Below are 7,133 nucleotides of genomic sequence, written 5' to 3' on the forward strand. Positions count from 1 at the left end.
CCACCTCCCTTCCCACCCCATCCTCTTCAGGCAGGACCTTCCACTTATCTCTCCTGAAAGTCCCAAGTCAGATAACATTCAGGACCACATCCTGCCTTCTCAGAAACATCTAACACATCAGGAGGGAATACAGAGGCTGGCTGGCCATGGGGCTCTGGCCTTGGGACTGCTGGAACTTGGCTCCTTGCCCATCCTTCTTGTCTGCGTCCTAGACCCTTGCTGGACAGCTTTGTTGCTCTTGTTCCTGAGTCTCCTTCTGGCCGGCTTCCTGCCTGTCCACGTGTCGCCTCCTGTCAGTTCCAAGTCAGATTCCCAGCTCCGCTGTCTTTTGGATTCAACTCCTGTCAACTCCAGAATCTGCCCCTGTCTTGGCCTCACTTTGGTGACACCAAGTTTTGTTTTGGGCTCTAGAGTCCGCCGTTCTTTCAGCTCACAGCCTGATGCTGAGCCATAGGTGATATCTGTTATGGCTTCATCCAGCTGGTCCCAAGGGGACGGTGGGCAAGAGGACATGAATGTCTTGTTCAAAAATTATTACCTCTTTAGGGAAACTGGTCCAGTTTCCCTAAGGGATCTAGCTTGTCACTTGAGGGATCCACCTTGTCACTAAGTCCATGTAGGCTAGATTCTTTTTCATGCTTCTTGTATTCAGTATTACTTTTTGCACCATGCTTCTTAGCATCTAATGCCAACTTTCCCATTTGGAGGTCTGCCCAATGGTACAGTTAGAGAAATAATGATACTGACTGGCCTCTGTGTGTATGTGATTATTATAGCTTAGTCTATAAGGATACATACAATCCTTTTAAAAAAAGTTATAGTTAATTTATTATATATAATTATGCATAATTATGCATCATATAGTAAGGTGCTATGATAGGAGATAGCAGTCATAATATATAGATATATGATTAAAAATAGAATGTATAATATGATCCCCTTTTTATAAAAGTAAATTATGAATGTGCATATGTATATACATTTTCAAAAGTGTGGAAGGAACTTAAAAAACGTGATAGTGACTATCCTCAAAGTAAGGTTACAGATGACTTTTCGTTTCCTTCCTGTTGATGAATATAGTTTAAAAAATTTTAAAAACCTGTATAACTTTGTAATAAGACAAAATAATAAAACTCATTTTAAACTATTGATCAAGCCAAACCTTTTGCTTGACCAAACAAAATCTGGCTATTTTAATTAGGACACATACAGTCCTTTAATTTATCTGACCTGAGTTTCCTAGCTTGTAAAATATGGTTAATAATAGCCAGCTTATCTATCTCCCAGGATGGTTATAAGTCCAAACTAAAATGTTCTACAAGTACCTTCTAAAGGAATTAGAATTAGAAAATTCTAAAAGCACAATTAAAGTGCTATAGAAATAAAATAAATCATCTTCATTCTCCGAAGTCTATAATGGATGTCTTTAGGGCGATTTTTGAACCCATCCTCCCATTGCTTCCTATAAAATAGGAAATCACCCAATGAGAGCTCCTTTTTTTGGGGGGGGGGGCATTAGTCTGTGAATCATAGATTTATTTCTTCTAAAGTGACAATTAAATGTAAAGAGAAAGAAAGCCCAACTACATAAACACATCTATTTCTATTTTAAACTCAAGTGCATCACCCAAACCACAAAACCCCGGGATCAAATTTAGCTCCTTCCCAGCCCATGCCCAGCCCTCGGGCTCTCCCAGAGGTGAACTGCTGGGAAAGCGTCTGGGCTCCAAGCCCAGGCTGTTTAAATGGCTTCTTCCTCTCCTCCCCCCACGCCTTCCCTCCAGCACACCTGTTTGCAGATCCCTTTCCTCTCTGGCCCAGGCATCTTGATTCTGGTCACGACCACCTGTTAAGGATGACGCAGATTTAGCCCTACGCACATCCTTGCCTTGCTGCTGCCTGCAGGGTCCCAAACTGTGTTGATTCACCCCACAGGACATTATTTTTAGTCTTTATCTCTCGGTGGTTTTGTTTTCTTTCCGCCACCTTTTGACCCGAGAGCTGGAAATAAAGTCCACCTTCCATAAAGACGAGAAAGTTGTCAGCCTTTTCCTTCCTGCTCACATGAAAGGCCTGCCCAGTGGAGCCTGGGGAAGACGCTGAAAATGTCTATTCCCTGGTCCCGAAAACAGCCGCGCTTAGGAGCAGGTTGCATCCCTTCCTTGTATACTGAGCAGAGCAGTTGTCTGGAATAGGCAGCTGTCCTTTCAAAGGGTCATGAAGACTTGCAAGGGCAGTGAAATAAAAGAAAACCACATTTTTCTCTCCTTTTGATCGTGCTTGCTGGATGCAAACATCTGCGTGAATTTGAGTAGCCTACTTCCTTTTTTTGAAGTAATTAAAAGAAATTCACAGGCAAAGAGAGAAATGATTGCTTTTGGCATAAAACTATGTGAAACAATGGCTTCCTTGGACTGGAGACCTAGTTTTTACTATGGAATAAAATATGGGAAGGTGCTTTGTAAATTGTAAAGGGCAAGGTGTATTAAAGGGCTTGAAAATTATAGTTTGTTATCCCTGATTTTGAACTGAATGTATGTGTATAGATAATTCAAATAGAATAGAAAGATATAAAAACAAAAGTGGAATAGAAAGATATAAAAACAAAAGTGAAAAATGTATGAGTACCCTATATCCTTTTCAATCCAGGAATCCATTACAGGGCTATTAAAATTCAAACAATTGCTTTTTGATGAACTTTTCTTTTCCTCATCGATATTACTGCAAATAATTTCCTTGTACTTTAGTGAATTTTTCTATCATTATTCTTCAAATTAAGTTATATATGTGAAATTACTGATGCAAAGGCATACACATTTAAAGTTTTGATATACGTTGACAGTCCATCTCCCAGAAGACTGTAGCCACTTACAATTTCTTCAAAAGTATGCGAAAATTTTCGTTTCCTCAAACTCTTGCCAATGGAGGGTTCACCTTCTTAATCTTTGTCATTCTGACCGTCTTTGTTATTGGGTAGCTTGAATGTTCTTACGTGTATTTATGAGCTATTTATATTTTGTCCTTAAGGAAATGATTATTTTTATCTTTTTCCATTTTTCCCCTGTGAGGTTATCTTTTACTAATTGATTTATAAGAATCATTTTTCTATTGGATATTAGTTTTTTGTCTTCTATATGCAAGTAACTTTCCAGTTTGCCATTTGTCTTTCAACCTTATAATGGCTTTTTTGTTGCCGTACACTTTTCTTTGTTTCTTTTTTTTTCTAAGTAGCCACACCTATTAGTCTTTTATGATTTCTGCTGTCTGTGTTTTCCGTTTGATGGCTTAACCTTGTTGCTGAATGTAAAGCTTGTTTCCAGACAGCTTTTGGAACCAGGCAGAACAAGTTGAATCCTCTCCTCTGTCTCGTATTGACGGAGACTCAGAAAGGTTAAATCACTTGCCCACATTTGTATATGAGAATAATAATACCTACTTCACAGCGTTCTTCAATGAAGTAAAGTGGGCTTAGGTCTTAGGGTTCAGCACTGGACTGAATCCTTCATTCAGTCCTAACCCTAGGTTAGTTTCCTTTTTTGCTTTCAACTCCAAAATGAACTGGAAACAGTCAGTTTAGTTCTGCTAAAGGAGAGAATGACCAGGCCAGAAGATCTTTTTCACTAATCTTGCTTCCAATTAATAAATGCCCTGCAGAAGTGGCTCTAAGGATAGATACCAAGGAACTGCCCATCTGTTCTCTGTTTTAGCATCTTTCTCTGAAAAAGAAATAGGTAATTACGTTCCTGTATCTTCATCAAAATATCCATTTTTGAAAGAATAATTACTCTTAGGGTAAAACGAAACTCTCCTTGTAGATTAAAAACTAAAGTAATTGAATGTATATGTGCTCATGTGAAAATCGCAGGCAAAACAGAAAGAAAGGAGGAAGCTGAGATGCTAAGGAGATTCTTGGGAAAAAGGGTTTCATTGGAACTCCCTGTGGAAGGAAACCCTTTAAGAATTTTCTACCAATTTATCACTTGTAGGGTTACCTTTATGCTAATGAAAACTAGGCTCAGTCATTCCTAAAAAAAAAAGATGGTCTCTGCAAGAACAGCCATATTCATTATCATGTTCAAAGCTTTAGTTGTATATTATATAGATAAAACAAAATATGAAAAGATATTTCACTAAGAGGTTTATTTCATTTCACCGTCTAATATCTACCTTCATATTTTCATTCTCCCCAATAAATAATGAAGTTATAACTTTCATCTCCTTACAAAGATGGTAAATTTCCAGGGAGGTTCATTTTCTCTTGCCACGTGTAAATTTTAAAGTACTCTTCAATTATGTCTGCATGCACAAAATGATGGAGGGAATAAAGCCAATGAACAAGGTAATCCAAGAACTAGGAGCCCACCTTCGCCTTACTTATCAGAATATCTAAAATCGACGTAGTTATTTCAGCCTGAGTTATACAGGGTTACTGAGTCATTTGTAACTAATATTGCGTGTGTAAGCATAGTCTATTTTAGGGCTCTATTTTTAAATCCACAATTAGACAAGCTAATGTATAAAATATTAAGCTTTGCAAGATAATGTTTGTTTCCAATTCCTTAATATCTATCTTCTGCTCCTCATATAATAGAATTTAAATTTCACAAACTTATTTGAAACCATAACTACAGTAGGATTAAGGATAAATACAACATCTGTCATTAAAAGGTGATCCAGAGACGGTATAGCAGTCATTTTAAAAGACTGGAGTACAAACCATCACCACAATAAAGTATACAGATTAATTTTTTTTTAAATTATTTATTTATTTATTTATGGCTGTGTTGGGTCTTCGTTTCTGTGCGAGGGCTTTCTCTAGTTGCGGCGAGCGGGGGCCACTCTTCATCGCGGTGCGCGGGCCTCTCACCATCGTGGCCTCTCCTGTTGCGGAGCACAAGCTCCAGACGCGCAGGCTCAGCAGTTGTGGCTCACGGGCCTAGTCACTCCGCGGCATGTGGGATCCTCCCAGACCAGGGCTCGAACCCGTGTCCCCTGCATTGGCAGGCAGATTCTCAACCGCTGCGCCACCAGGGAAGCCCAGATTAATTATTAATAAAAATAATCAGATATTATATGAGCACCTAGTATTGACTGGTTGACTGATTCATTCAGCAGTTCTTTATTGAGTGCCTACTATGTATTAGACACGGTTCTAGATACTGAGATTAGAATGCTAAGCAGACACGATCCCTGCACACGTGGAGGCCAGAGCTGGGAGAGGAAACAGATAACAGGTGATTGCATAGCCAAGATGGTTTTAGATAGTGACAAGTGTGTAAATAAAACAGGATGGGGAGAGTTAAGAGATTGTGACTGGGGTAAGCAAGGTGGCCAGGGAGCTGTGATACATGGGTCGGGCAGTGAAGGTCTCTGAAGAGGTGATATTTGTGCTGGGATCTGGGTGATGAAACATAAGAACAGATGGGGAGAGGCTTTCTAAGCAGAGGCAACAGCTAGTGCAAAGGACCTGAGGCAGGAATAAGCTTGGTGATTCTCCATGTGATGGTTAATTTTATGTGTCAGATTGACTAGGCCACGGTACCGAGATATTTGGTCAAACGCTAGTCTAGATGTTGCTGTGAAATCTCTCTTTTTAGATGAGATTGCATTGAAACCAATAGACTGAGTAAAGCAGATTAACTTCCATTATATGGGTGAGCCTCATCTAATCAGTTGAAGGCCTAAAGAGAAAAAAGATGGATGTCTTTCCAGGAAGAGGAAATTCTACCTTCAGACTGATTTTTGGCTTATGCTGCTGGACCCTGCAGATCTTAGACTTGCCATGCTCCCCATCATGCAAGATAATTCCTTAAAATAACACACACACTCTCTGTCACTGTCTCTCTGTTTCTCTGTCTGTCTCTCTGTCTCTCTCTCTCACACACACACCCTGTGGTTTACATTTCTCTGGAGGACCCTGACTAATGCGTTATGTGAATAACATTATAAGGCAAGACAGAAATGGCAGAAGTAAAGATGGGAAGAATTAGGGGGCTTTGGTATGTGTTAAGGGTCCTGGTTGCTCATGAAATGGTTGTGCATGAAGTGAGGGAAGGATTGAATCAGGGGACATTCCTCTGTACGAGGATCTCTATAGATTACCTCTCATTTTCACAATCATGATCACTTTGTATATGAGGAAAGCAAGACTGAGAAGAGGTAAATAACTTACCCAAGTCATGAGTCTGTTAGATCACCACGTTTGTGGATTTCCTGAGGATAATTTGAAGCCACATGACAAGCATAGATTTTCCAACTGGTTCCTCTTTCATGACTTGAAGTTGGGTCTGGGGAAAGATCCTCTTGGCTTGTTATAGGTAAGTGTGTCCTACTAAATGTTGACCCAGCCTTCCAGTGATCTTGTTTTTCTCACTCTTTCTTTACCTTCTTACCAGCCAATGACTCCTCACTTAATTCTGTGTATTTCAGTTAGTACTCAGTTTCGGTCTATTGTTTGACACATATGTGGGTGGTCAGAAGATTTTCACAATGATATTGATGGTCTATCCTTGAGAGAAGAAAAATGAGAAAAATCTTTGGTCAACTCTGTGTCATTTTACACATATTATGTTATTTAGTCCTCCCATGTATCTTATAAGATCTGTACTAGCATTCCCACGTTAGAGAGGGTCAACCAGGGGCTGGAGGAAGTAATGTAATTTATCTCGGTCACAGAACTAACAAATGGTGAGAGCAGGAGACAAATAAAAGATGTGCTGGAACACTTCCCATCATTTCACACCCTCAGTGTTTTCTTCTTTTTTCTACTTTTTTCCTAGTACCTCTTCCTTTTGACTGCCTCATAATTAGAATCTTTCCCGTTTGCCGCAGTACATATACATTAAAAACATTCCAAGTAATAACTCACCAATGACATAAGATGTTATTCCAGTAAGTGTGTGTGTGTGTGTGTGTGTGTGTGTGTGTGTGAGTGAGAGCAAGAGGGAGGGGGGGGGGTGGAGAGGGAGAGATTACCTGCCTATGAAGGTGAAGCTTAATTTTTAAAAAATGCTTAATGGTGAAATTTCAGGAATGTGTTCTCTGCTTATCTAGCAAAACCTTCCTGGGACTCTCTGAATCATAAGATAAGAGGGACTTTTATTTATTTATGGAGGTTTAACAAGTTAAAACCA

At 39.5% G+C, this 7,133-nt stretch overlaps 1 long non-coding RNA gene across 1 annotated transcript; it reads right to left on the minus strand.

Moving 5' to 3' along the window:
- Window positions 1-2,698: 2,698 nt before the first annotated feature.
- On the minus strand, window positions 2,699-6,872 carry LOC309617796. Its single transcript, XR_014238146.1, has 2 exons — window positions 6,173-6,872; window positions 2,699-5,019 (listed from the first exon to the last, which is right to left on the minus strand). It is a non-coding gene; the product is annotated as an uncharacterized lncRNA (long non-coding RNA).
- Window positions 6,873-7,133: the final 261 nt, after the last annotated feature.

Source organism: Balaenoptera borealis (genome assembly GCF_965194805.1).
Source record: "Balaenoptera borealis genome assembly, chromosome: 20".
NCBI classification, from domain to species: Eukaryota; Metazoa; Chordata; class Mammalia; order Artiodactyla; family Balaenopteridae; genus Balaenoptera; species Balaenoptera borealis.